Genomic DNA, 13,698 nt, shown 5'->3' with positions numbered 1-13,698 from the left:
TATAAGGAACGAATTCAGCTTCTTGTTCTCTCCACCATTCAGATACCCATGATGTGGCACATCGTGAGTAGATATTTTTTGGGTGAAGTTACAGATGATAATCCCAATTATTTGCTTATTTTACTATTTGTTGTTATGATAAATAGTAAAATAAGCAAATAATTGGGATTATCATCTGTATGCATCCCCTAATGCATGTATTAGGGGAAATGGTCTTGGAAATTTTGTCATCACATTTGTTTTGTTTAACTCAGTAAAGTTTGCCAGAGGGGGGGTGCAACAGCAAATCTCTCAGGAAAAATGCACACCTCTGTGATAAATTTTAAGGAGCCCCTCCCCACAAATAGATGTTTATGTACTTTCTTTCGTCTCATCTGTCAGCTGACATCTTCAATGACAAGTCGGTGTCAAGAGAGAGAGAAAGAGAGAGCATGTGACGGATAGCTAGTTCAGCCTTGCTATTGACTCCTGGCAGCTCTTGTATTTTGCAGTTCTTCATTTGGAGACATATCGCTGCATTTCAAAGAACGCTGTTGACTGTCGGATTCATCCCTGACCACGGAGCAGGTGCCCTCAGAATAAACCCCACAGAGAAAAATAGAAGGCTGCGTGTGGAGAATGCTTCAGTTGCGTGTTTCCCCCGTCATATGAGAGGCTTTCAACAACAGAAAAAAACACCAAAACAAAAAGCAAAGGACCCACTCAGGCAAAGGGAAGCAGAGATAAGAGGGAGCTTTTGTAAGGCTGGCTGTGCAGATAGCATGAACCAGGCAACAGATCTAAGCGACTTCCATGACAATGCCCAATGTTATTAAACGCAGAGAACAGCTCTCGCTCAGTTTTGCTGGCCTTTGACAATGAATTTGAATCAAAGGAGGGAACTTCCCAGGGCTCGGGGAAAACCTCAGGTGCAGAAAGGGGGCTCTCTCTCTTACCCTCGGTGCTCTCCCCAGGACACACCCTTCCAGGAGGGTCTACTGAAGTGGTCCTCAAACTTTCAGGATAAAAATTTGCTCGTGCCACACCAATGTTTTTATTGGTAAGAAACACATTGGAAAACAAAAATACACTGGAAAACAGAAGAGCACAACTACTTTACACATACCCTCCAACATTTCTCCGATGAAAATAGGGAGGTCCCATTCCATAATGATAATTTTACTATTTATACCCCACACATCTTACTGGGTTGCCCCAGCCACTCTGGGCAGCTTCTAACATATATTAAAACATAATAAAACATTAAACATTAAAAAAAACCACTTCCCTGCACAGGATTGCCTTCAGACAGATCAGGGGGCAGATAACTTTATACCCACCAACAATTCTCCAAGTGAGGGATTCCGGGATCAAATCAGAAACCGGGATGGCTTCTCTAAATCAGGGACGTCCTTGGAAAATAGGGATAGTTGGAGGGTCTGCTTTGCAATGTGATACTGGGACATCCAAAAAGTACAGAATAAAGCAGCTACAGAAGAACACGAATCATTCCCAAAATATAATTATAAACAAGCCTCTTATGTACCTTAAATATGGATACAAACTCTATGAGAAGTGTGAGCTTGCTTTTGCCAGGTAATCTCATTTATCTAATTGGAGACAAACAAACTCTCATCTCCTAATCAACACAAAAAAGCCTTTGACTCTTCTGAACTTTCATATTTGTCAGAGTTGAAAACCCCTGTTCACAACACTGTCATGGGTGCTGAATCAGAGAATCTCCAGCCAAGATGACTTCTGAAGTACCTTCCAACTCTATGATACTAGGAGCCAGGAGAAAAAACACCTTTCTACCCCACTTAGCATTCACACTTTGAGGCATGCAAACACGGGTTTTCAGGTTTACTCTGCAACTGACAGAATCACCATCTCAATCCAAAAGGACAAAACCAACCAGAAGCTAAATGTTTCCTTCAGTTTCTCTCTTGTCCCTCCATCAAGACATTACTTGTATATCTCCCCCAATCATTTTGAGCCTCTCCAGACCATCTGTTGTTAATTTTCTAGCTCTATTCAGTTACATTCCTGGCTACATTTTTAAGCAATGAGGCCAATTACACACAAGGCAGGTTTTGGCTGTAAAACTTTAATGCATTTAAAGTATATAGATAAAAAAATAAAAAACCACCACCAATAGCTATTTTGTGCAGTTGACCTGTTTAAGATGCACAATTCAACAATGCTAAACAAAGGTATCAAGGCTTTCCCCAACCTTAGCCTCACTGCAAGTAGCAGGAAGAGGACAAAAGAAGACTTCGTTGACTCTACCCATCATTGACTCCAGCTGCATATTGGACCCCTGCCTTCTGCCCTACCAGTTCTAACAGACTCCAAAACCCAGTGGAATAGCGTGGAGGGGCCACAGGGCCGCTTGCCCTGGGTGCAAAATTGTTAGGGACACAAAATTTTGCTGCCTCAATACAGCTGTGTGCTTCTGTTGCTGGGCTCCATTGAAAACAGCTTCCCCATGTGAACCAGGAAGTGACCAAGTGACCTCTCCCTCCCTTCCACATGACCCCGGGTGCTGGCAATCCATGCTATGCCACTGCCCATACCACCGCTGAGTATTGCCAATAATACAATAGTGGATGCCAAAGAATCAAGACTCTCTACTTTTCCACATCACTTTGTGATTGATTGATTGATTGATTGATTGATTTTAAATTACTCATTTCATCTGTGAAACTATCCTAATATGCAAAGCATATTATTTTCACCAATATCTATCTGCATTTATGTGCACACCTCACCCTAGTATATGCACTGTTGTACATTGTTACTTGGCTGGGTAACTACATTGCAAAATTCAGAGAAGTGTGACTTTTGACTGGTAGCTGTGTTTCAGTTTGTGTGTTGCTTCTGAAAGTGCAGATTAGATAGGCTCCACTTTAAATGCAAACTGAATCAATTTTCTCCCTGATGCCTAATGCCCACATTCATTCATCACTGTGCTGTTGTGGGTTCTCCTGTTTACATTTCCCCCCTTTGCACTACAAGCTTGGAGATTTCCTTCACTACTCTGCTGATAACCCCCCCCCCTTTCTGTGTGAGTCACACTGTTTTAGTTGCATAAAGATCAGTGGTGCTCAGAGCAGCACAGTAGAAAAAGTGCACCAAAGGAGAGGGGGGGAAGCAGCTCTTTGGGACCCTGGGGGTTCGTATTGCCTGGTGTCCCAACAACTCACTTATCACGCTCTGACTTCACTTATTGACTAAAAGCATTGACAGAGAGAAGCAGCAAAACTGGCTCACTTTACAGAAATTGATTAGAATGCTATTGGCACATCCATTCTAGGAGACTTACTTATTTTTCAGAAAATGAAAGCTCAGAGCCTAAGGTCTTTCCCTGGGGGTGCTAATGAGAACCTTTGATGGTGGCATGGTGCCCACGAGTGCTGGGTGGCAAGCCCTGTTGCATAGGATTCTGTACATGTGTACTAAGCAGTCAGGTTAATAAGATTGCTCTGTGGATATATCCAGCCACATTCTTTAATATTAACCTCTCCTGAAACACAGCTCTCACTTATTTGTATGAATTATGTGCCCATCCAACTAACCGGTGAATTCATTTCCCCCATCTCCTGCCACTTCAGCTTATAGGGTTGTTTTTTCTTGGGTCAAGGGACCAGCATGTCCCATTTGGTCGCTTGAACTCATCACCTTCGTGGTACACAAGATTTACAAGCACCTGCCCAAGGGGATGACCAGCCAACTGGAAAAATACATACTTGAAAGGCGACAGCATAGGCTGATGTTTAATGCAGAATTCGCCAACAGCTGGGTTCTCCAAAGTCCACTAAGGTGACTCCCCTAGAGGCAAACAGGAGAGTGTGTTCCCACCTGAGCACATCTGAGAAAGCAGCAAGAAAAGGCTGTCCAGATTTTGACACTCACCATCCCTAACAGATCTCCTTTCTTTTTTAACCACATTGCATTCCAAACAATGTATGTGTTGATCTGCTAAAAGTTCTCTTTTTCAAACTCAGCACTGTCATTTTCATTCAAAGCCTGTCACTTTTCTCCGTACAGAAGTCTCAGACCTCTGAGGCAACATCTAGATGGAAAGGGTAAAGGTAAAGGGACCCATGACCATAAGGTCCAGTCGTGGCCGACTCTGGGGTTGCGGCGCTCATCTCACTTTATTGGCAGAGGGAGCCGGCGTACAGCTTCTGGGTCATGTGGCCAGCATGACTAAGCCGCTTCTGGTGAACCAGAGCAGCACACGGAAACGCCGTTTACCTTCCCGCTGGAGCGGTACCTATTTATCTACTTGCATTTTCACGTGCTTTCGAACTGCTAGGTTGGCAGGAGCAAGGACCGAGCAATGGGAGCTTACCCCATCAGGTGATTCGAACCGCCAACCTTCTGATCAGCAAGCCACGGACTCTGTGGTTTAACCTACAGCGCCACCCGCATCTCAACATCTAGATGTAGCAACACCTCATTCTTCTAGAGAGTGAGGGGTACTGCTTCTGGAACCTCAAAGCACTCATATTGGGAGCCACAGGTAGAGAACTCAACATTAACCAAAAGTGTGTGGTTTAAAACTTCAACGTAAACTCATTGTTTTAAGAACTGCTTGCCAGGCATCCCACTTTTTCAGAATTTCACAAGCATTATGGTGCTACAGTTGTGATCCATTTGCTCTCTGACATTTGCCCTTACTTTATCCTCTGTCAGTTCTGACAGTCAATATTTACCAGAGAGCTTTGGAACACCTGCCAAATACTTGATATTTGTGTTTGAGTATGGGTTCTATGATATCTAGCTGTCTGAGCATTAGCAAATCAATGGACTTTAACACTTGACAGCATTTGAAACTAGGCCGAGTTTTTCTTATTCTTATCATCAGGGAGGCTGAGCTAATGTTTGGCCGTTGTGGATGGGCGTTGGAAAATTCATACCCAACACTCCAGCTTTACATGGATGGAAATAGGTACCCAGTGGCAACCTTGTTCTAATACCAAAGCACACTGTCTGGGAGCCAGTGTGGTGTAGTGGTTAAGAGCGGTAGTCACGTAATCTGGGGAACCGGGTTCGCGTCTCTGCTCCTCCACATGTAGCTGCTGGGTGACCTTGGGCCAGTCACACTTCTTTGAAGTCTCTCAGCCCCACTCACCTCACAGAGTGTTTGTTGTGGGGGAGGAAGGGAAAGGAGATTGTTAGCCGCTTTGAGACTCCTTAAGGGGAGTGAAAGGCAGGATATCAAATCCAAACTCTTCTTCTTCTTCCCCCTGCCCCCAATTATTACATAGAAAACTTGAGCGGCAGTGTGCAAAAGGGTAGGCTCTGTGCCACATGCTATCATACTGTGCATGTTCATTCTTTAATGAACATGCATGCATAAAGGACAAAATCTATCCACTCCCCATCAGAGATTTAAGTTCTAAAGACCTTGGGAGGGACCTAGTTATAGAGGAACAACAATTCTAGAAATTCATCCTGGGGGGCGTTGAACTGGTTTTTAAAAAAAGATTCAAACTGGAACATTAGAATCAGGAAACAGAAACTGGGACTATCTAAAAATGGATGACTCTCTCACATTCAGGTTCTCATTTTCCTTAAATTCAAATTCTGTTCCCTAGAACCTCAAATTGAGTATTCTGCATTTAGGCACAAATTTGAATAATAATTAAAAAAAACTTCCCCAAATTTCTCAGTGTTTCAGTGTGAATACCCCTATAAACATATATTTGACTAATATATACATTTTTAAAAGCTATTTCCCTTAATACAATGCTCATTTGTATGCACTAAAATAATGCATGTTTTCATGGTTTCCCTAAGCATTTACACATTGGTTGTTTGAAGAACTGCATTGCAAAATTCGGAGAGGTGCAAATTCTGAAGGAATTTGGTTCATGGCCTGGCTTGAGAAGCGTGGATTCATTTCTTTGCAAGATGCAACCAAAATCACATTTCTGCTCCCTCTCCAGAGCTCTTCCTGCTAAGCAAAAGCAGCTAGAACCCACGAAAGAGCAGCACAGTAGCCCCAAAATCCACTGAGGGGAAAAATTAAGGCTTGTTGCATTTTGCTCGCAAACGGGGACATGAAAGTCTGTCCCTGAAAGAGCGATTTAGCAATCCATTAGCGTCTGCTTACAGTAAACACAGCCCAAGCTGTTCAGAACGCCGATGCAACAGCACTACCGTTAATGTAAAATATTAATGTCTCATTTGTTCAACAATTTGGTGGAAAATGAAAAACTTTTAGGTTAATCATACACTGAACAGTTTTAATTAAAGCAGTTATAAAACAATTAATCCACAAGAACTGCCTTGGCTCCATGCCAGGGTTATTGGTTTAATGCTGCTAGAAAAAAATGCCTATTCTCCCACACCCCCTCCTCCCCGCCTTTGACTTAATGAATGCTAATAAGAGACACAATATATGCATAAAGAGCTCCAAAAATAGTTGGCCCATCTGGTTTCCATTACAGTTTGGATTTGTCCTTTCACATTGATAGGGGGGTTTTCTTTTCTTTTTCAAGAATGCTTTCCTTCTCAAAAAGCATTCAAAACTCCGTGGCAGATTTTGCTAAACATAGGGATGGCCCATGAGTGGCGCTGTAGTCTAAACCACTGAGCCTCTTGGGCTTGTCGATCGGAAGGTTGGCGATTTGAATCCCCATGACGGGGTGAGCTCCCACTGCTCTGTCCCAGCTTCTGCTAACATAGCAGTCTGAAAGCACACCAGCGCAAGTAGATAAACAGGTACTGCTGTGGTGGGAAGGTAAACAGTTTTTCTGTGCACTCTGGTTTCTATCACAGGGGTCCATTGTGCCGGAAGCTGTTTAGTCATGCTAGCCACATGACCTTGTCTGTGGACAAGCGCCGGCTCCCTCGGCCTGAAAGCGAGATCAGCGCCGCAACCCCATAGTCACCTTTGACTGGACTTAACCATCCAGGGGTCCTTTACCTTTACCTTAGAAGAGGAGGAGGAGGAGTTTGGATTTGATATCCCACTTTATCCCTACCCGAAGGAGTCTCAAAGCGGCTGACATTCTCCTTTCCCTTCCTCCCTCCCCCACAACAAACACACTGAGGTGAGTAGAGCTGAGAGACTTAAAAGGAGTGTAACTAGCCCAAGGTCACCCAGCAGCTGCATGTGGAGGAGCAGGGAATCGAACCTGGTTCACCAGATGAAGAGTCCACTGCTCTTAACCACTACACCACTCTGGCTCCTTACAGATCAAACAGCCACCCAAGGCAGTCATGGGGGAGGGAAGAAGCAGCATGAAAGCTTGGAGCATCTTACCATCTCACAGAGAATGAAAAACTCTTAAATGACACAATACGCAGAATTTGCCTGGACACACTGGTGGAGGAAGAGGGGGAGGGGGAGCGCACTGCCCCCAGCACCACAATCCCAGTGGGTCGCCATCTCAGCTGCCTCCCCCCCCCCCGGGACACACGCCCGCCACGCCCACACCGGCTCTCCGCCACTGCCAGGACACAACCCTTCAGGAGAAATCCCTCAACTGCAGTTAGAGCTGGTCATGTAAGAGCTTGGGCCAAAACAAACAAGATGAATTTTAACAGGGAGAAATGTAATGTATTGCACTTGGGCAAAAAAAATGAGAGGCACAAATACAAGATGGGTGACACCTGGCTTGAGAGCAGTACATGTGAAAAGGATCTAGGAGTCTTGGTTGACCACAAACTTGACATGAGCCAACAGTGTGACGCGGCAGCTAAAAAAGCCAATGCAATTCTGGGCCGCATCAATAGGAGTATAGCATCTAGATCAAGGGAAGTAATAGTGCCACTGTATTCTGCTCTGGTCAGACCTCACCTGGAGTACTGTGTCCAGTTCTGGGCACCACAGTTCAAGAAGGACACTGACAAACTGGAACGTGTCCAGAGGAGGGCAACCAAAATGGTCAAAGGCCTGGAAACGATGCCTTATGAGGAACGGCTAAGGGAGCTGGGCATGTTTAGCCTGGAGAAGAGGAGGTTAAGGGGTGATATGATAGCCATGTTCAAATATATAAAAGGATGTCACATAGAGGAGGGAGAAAGGTTGTTTTCTGCTGCTCCAGAGAAGCGGACACGGAGCAATGGATCCAAACTACAAGAAAGAAGATTCCACCTAAACCTTAGGAAGAACTTCCTGACAGTAAGAGCTGTTCGACAGTGGAATTTGCTGCCCAGGAGTGTGGTGGAGTCTCCTACTTTGGAGGTCTTTAAGCAGAGGCTTGACAACCATATGTCGGGAGTGCTCTGATGGTGTTTCCTGCTTGGCAGGGGGTTGGACTCGATGGCCCTTGTGGTCTTTTCCAACTCTATGATTCTATGATTCTATGATTCTATGGTATCGCTTAGAATCATAAGTTGGAAGGGACCCTGAGGGTCATCTATCCTGAGCCCCGCAATGCAGGAAACGCAACTAAAGCATCCATGACAGATGACCATCCAACCGCTGCGTAAAAAACCTCCCACAAAGGAGAGACCACAACCTCCCGAGGGAGGCCATTCCACTGTTGAATGTGGGTGTGTGGGTGTGTGGGTGTGTATACCCCGCCCTTCCCGGTTCAGAAAACAGCTCTTACTGTCAGAAAGTACCGTATTTTTCACTCTATAAGACGCACTTTTCCCCCTCCTAAAAAGTAAGGGGAAATGTGTGTGCGTCTTATGGAGCGAATGCAGGCTGCATGGCTATTCCAGAAGCCAGAACAGCTAGAGGGAGCGCTGCGCAGTGCTCCCTCTAGCTGTTCTAGCTTCTGACTTAGCCGCACAAAGCCTCTGCAGGGCGTGGGGAGCCTTCATTTCCGTGAGCTGCAAAGGCTTCATGGGGCTATCCAAAAGCCAGACTAGCTAGAAGGAGCGCTGTGCAGCACTCTGCTAGTTGTTCTAGCTTTGCGCGAAGCCCCCGCAGGGCATGGGGAGCCTTCATCCCCGTGCCCTGCAAAGGCTTCACGGGGCTATCCCTGGCTTTTGCGGGAGGTGGGGGAAAGGACAGAGCACACAGCTCTATCCCTTCTCCCACCTCCCAGAAAAGCCCCCAAGAGCCACGCTCCCTTTAAAGAACCGCATGGAGCATTCCTTCCAGTAGCACCTTAAAGACCCACTAAGTTAGTTCTTGGTATGAGCTTTCGTGTGCATGCACACTTCTTCAGATACACAAGTGTGCATGCACACGAAAGCTCATACCAAGAACTAACTTAGTTGGTCTTTAAGGTGCTACTGGAAGGAATTTTTTTTATTTTGACTATGGCAGACCAACACGGCTACCTATCTGTAACTGCATGGGGCATGTCAGTGATGGGCTGCCCTTCTCCTTCCTCGGGGTAAAGCCCACAAGAGCCGCACACAGGCTGCTCACGGCTCATGAAAGGGAGAGCTGAGCAGAGCCTGGGATGCGTACAGGCTCTGCTCATCGCTCCCTTTAAAGAATTTTTTCTTGCATTCCCCCTCTAAAAACTAGGTGTGCCTTATGGTCAGGTGCATCTTATGGAGCGAAAAATACGGTAATTCCTGATGTTTCGTCAGAATCTCCCTTCTTGTCATTTGAAGCCATTGGTTCAAGTCCTACCGTCTAGAACAGGAGAAAACAAGTTTGCGCCATTTTCCATGTGGCATGTGCCCTTAAGATATTTGAAGATGGCTATCGTATCTCCTCTCAGTCTCCTCTAAGATTTGGAAACTATGAAAGGAGAGAGAAAAGCTCGATGACATTTTCATGGTGGGGTGCCGAGTTTTTGCTCTGCATATCTAGCTTCTGTGTTGACCGATGAGCTCTTGTGAGTCTCCTTTCCTTCATTCCACAAATCCCGCTCACCGGCAATCTGCACTCTGCAACCTTCTCAGATGATCGTGCTTTGTGATGGGGGAGAAAATTGATTTCATTTGCATTTTAATAAGAAACAACCCAATTTACACCTCTCCAACCAATACATTAAAATGGTAATGAATTTTCATAAGGATTATTCAAAACAAAAAACAAATTGCTACAGAAATGTGAATTTAAGGTTCGGAAATAAGAAACTAAAATTGAGTGATTGGCTCATTAGGGCATGTCATTTTAGGGGGTAAAACTTAATTTTTGCAAATTTATTCAGTGAGGGGGGGTCATAAAAATATGTTTTTGTGTGTGAGGAATTCAAATCTGCTATTATTTTTGTGATTGGGCAACATTTAGCTTGGTAAGACCATGTTTGATTTAGAAGCAAATAAAGTGCTCTCAGAAAAACAGAGAATTTAAATATTACCTTCAGAAAGCGTCAGGTAATATAAAACTCTGTGTGTGTGTGTGTGTGTGTGTGTGTGTGTGTGTGTGTGTGTGTGTGTGTGTGTGTACACATGCATACATATATAAACACACACACTGCAAGTACTTGGCAAATATTTCTAAGGATTTCTATGCAATTTTACAGACATTCCATTTTCCAAGCAAAACTAATTCATCTAACTAAAATGTCTTTTGAATTCCCTAGTCAGGTTACAACTTTTTTGCAGCTTTCATTTTTGGAATTTGAACATTGAAAAATTCAACACGCCCTGCTAGCCCATTCCTTCTGGAGATCTCTTTACTCTTAGTTTTGAAATGAGCTGGGACTTTGGGGTGAACAGGTGGAGTTTACCCTCTCACCTCTCCTCGTGACCCCAGTAGAAATCACTGTTCTATTTTATAGAAGTAGCTCCCTTGCCAGTGCAAATAGAAGTGGTGTCTGGGGGCATGTGTGTGTCAGAATTTTATTTGGACCTGTCTTGTTCCACTCTGATGCTGGATTCCAAGGTGAAAGCTGGTTAGAAGTTGCAATGTCATTGGCAGCTCCAAGTGAGCAACTTGTTCTAACAAAGGCTGGGAGCAGACTGTAGCCTCTTAATTCTCTGTCTCCAGAGAAGAGATCTTGTAGAGATCTTCAGAGCTTTAAAGAACCAATATGAACACTCCCCCGCCATTCTATAGCCTCTCACCTAATGCAGTCCCTGTGCCAATGGGCTGGTTTGAAGAGTCATGTGACACACCTGGTTCCTCCAGCACTGGTGGCCCAGGAAAGATCTCTGGGGGCTCCTGTCCACCGGTCTCAGTGTGGTGGTCCCCTGATCTCCTGCAGCTGGCTCAGAGCCCGGAACTTGATCTGCCACCTTACCTGGTGCCTCAGCAGCCTTCAGGTCTACGTCTCCCCACCTACTGTGGTCTTGATGCTGCTCAGGCTCCCCCGCGGCTGCTATTTACATAACAAAAATGGGCAATTACGAAACGCCCCCTTCTGCCTTCAAATTCCCCCTTCAAAGGGGATTTCCACAAAATTAGATGCCCCCTCTGCGGGTGACAAGGCTGCTGCAAAATGTTTCGACAGTTCTGCTTTTCTGGGAGAGAACCTGCTGAATAGGTTAAGTGGAGGCCCAGAGATCTTTTTTTGAGCATTGTGAACCATTTAATTATCCAGAAGTTCCTTTGCCACATGCCTGTTTCTGAGCTTGTTAGTGGGCTGACCTTTTGCCTGTGGGAACCTCTGCCTGAGCGCTCCCAGAAGAATGGATGGCTCAGAAAAGCTATCATGAATGACAAGGAAGGGAGCGCCATGCAGTACACAGCTGAGACCTAATGGCTTGCCCTTGTCAAAGATGCTCAGGCATCACCCAGAAAGAGAGACAAATCAATGTTGTGCCTCATTGCGCTCTGTGATCCTCTGCAGATATCCTTGCTTGGGAAGGACTTTCTGAAAGCAAAATGCTTTAGAATACCAGCACGAAAAGTAGGCCCACGTGTGTGTGTGTGTGTGTGTGTGTGTGTGTGTGTGTGTGTGTTCAAGTATGTATTTAATCCACCTGCACTATCAACACTGTGTTACAAAGCTGCCTGGACATTTGACATGAAGGCTGTCAACATCATCCCTGCCATGTAAAAGGTAAAGGACCCCTGGACGGTTAAGTCCAGTCAAAGGCGCCTATAGGGTGCGACGCTCATCTCACTTTTCAGGCCAAGGGAGCCGGCGTTTGTCCACAGACAGCTTTCTGGGTCATGTGGCCAGCATGACTAAACCACTTCTAGAGCAAAGGGACACCGTGACGGAAACCAGAGCACACAGAAACACCATTTACCTTCCCGTCGCAGTGGTACCTATTTATCTACTTGCACTGGTGTGCTTTCGAACTGCTAGGTTGGCAGGAGCTGAGACAGAGCAGCAGGGGCTCACCCCATCAAGGAGATTCGGACCACCAACCTACTGATCAGCAAGCCCAAGATGCTCAGTGGTTTAGACCACAGTGCATCCCTGTCGTGAAGGATTCTCTTACGGATGAGCACAGTGTGTGGCATAGGGTAGCATTCCCTGTTTGGCCTCTAGAAGCAAAAGGTTCTGGACTGCCTCTGCCCAGAACGCTGGCTTATCCAGACAGAATAATGCTTCCACTGCACAATCTTGCTCCAATCAGACTGAGCATGCGTCTGCTAGCAAGGCTACACCTTGAGCAACACTTAAGGATATGCAGAATAGAAGACATCTCTGCTGTCAAAATCCTATTACTCTGCAGCAGGTCCCTCCTTGCCAGATAACACAATGCCAGCAGGCCCGCAGGGTATCCTCCAAAGCCAATAAAATAAAAACAAATCCAGTTACACCAGAGTTAATCTATGCAAGTTCTCTTTCAGAGCATCAGCTGCAGGGGCAGGGCACAGGGAACCCAAACAGAATCATTCAAATGGGCTTAACAAATGCCTTGTAGCATCCTCCCAGCAGGCATTGCTCAAGGTGCAGGAAGTTTGACACATACACACACTCTGAAAAGTAAGATTTCAGGAGAAGTGCGTTTTTAAAAACAACAACAAAACAGAATAGAACTGTTAATCTCACTGTACTTTATCTATCCATTACTTTATACTGCAGTTACATATTTCTTATATAATTTCTTTTTACCTCCCTACGAACTTATATTTTTACAATACAAGGATCAGTCTAATTCTGCCAAGATGTTTCCTTTTATTCCATAGTTTTCTAAATATTCTTCAAAGATTCCCCAATCCTTATAGACTTTTTGTTTTGGTTGGCCTCTTACTCTTGCTGTCACTTTCGCTAGCTGCAGATATTAATTGGAAGTCAGTTTTAAATTTCTTCTCTATAAGTTTTATAATTGTGTTTAGTATCAGGAGTATATATGATGATAATTATATTAATCTTCTTGTATCTTATATAGTGTGGTGGTTTGTTTGATTTTTCTGTTATTTGTCTGTTTGTTTGTTTGTTTGATTGATTGATTGATTGATTGTATGTTTGTTTACTTGTATGTACAACTGTTTTCTCATAAATGTATTTATTTTATATTAATAAAGATATATTTATTTTTTAAAAAAAAAGAATAGAGCTGTTCTGCCTACACGAAGCTTGACATAATTCCAGTGCTGGGTGCACAAATATTAAGAGCTTATGCAGAGGTACAGAGAAGAACCATTGCTGGATGGCTATTTCAATGCCAAGTTCAATGCCAAGTTCTAGTAGCATTAGTAGCCTAATGGGAGAGAAATTCGATTCAGTTTGCATTATAAAGGGGAACCTTCCTGACTTCCACATTCCAAAATAATGCATGAATAGAAGCCATACTTCAACAGTCAAACTTGCCTGAATTTCGCCATTCACTAGCTAAGTAATGTGTATTTTTTTTAATAAATAAAAAATTCATATATCTGGGCTAAGTGTGCATAAAAGTGCATTTAATGGTGAAAACATACAAAAATGCCTTGGCATTGGGGAG

General features: G+C 44.4%; 1 protein-coding gene across 8 annotated transcripts in view; it reads right to left on the bottom strand.

The window, feature by feature from the left end:
* The window catches only part of AUTS2 (activator of transcription and developmental regulator AUTS2), a 712,323-nt gene that overhangs the window by 659,007 nt on the left and 39,618 nt on the right, over window positions 1-13,698 (bottom strand). The window lies entirely within an intron of this gene.

Source organism: Podarcis bocagei, assembly GCF_964188305.1.
Source record: "Podarcis bocagei genome assembly, chromosome: 15".
NCBI classification, from domain to species: domain Eukaryota; kingdom Metazoa; phylum Chordata; class Lepidosauria; order Squamata; family Lacertidae; genus Podarcis; species Podarcis bocagei.
Note: the sequence above shows the minus strand (reverse complement) of the source record. Positions and strands in the feature narration are given on the sequence as shown.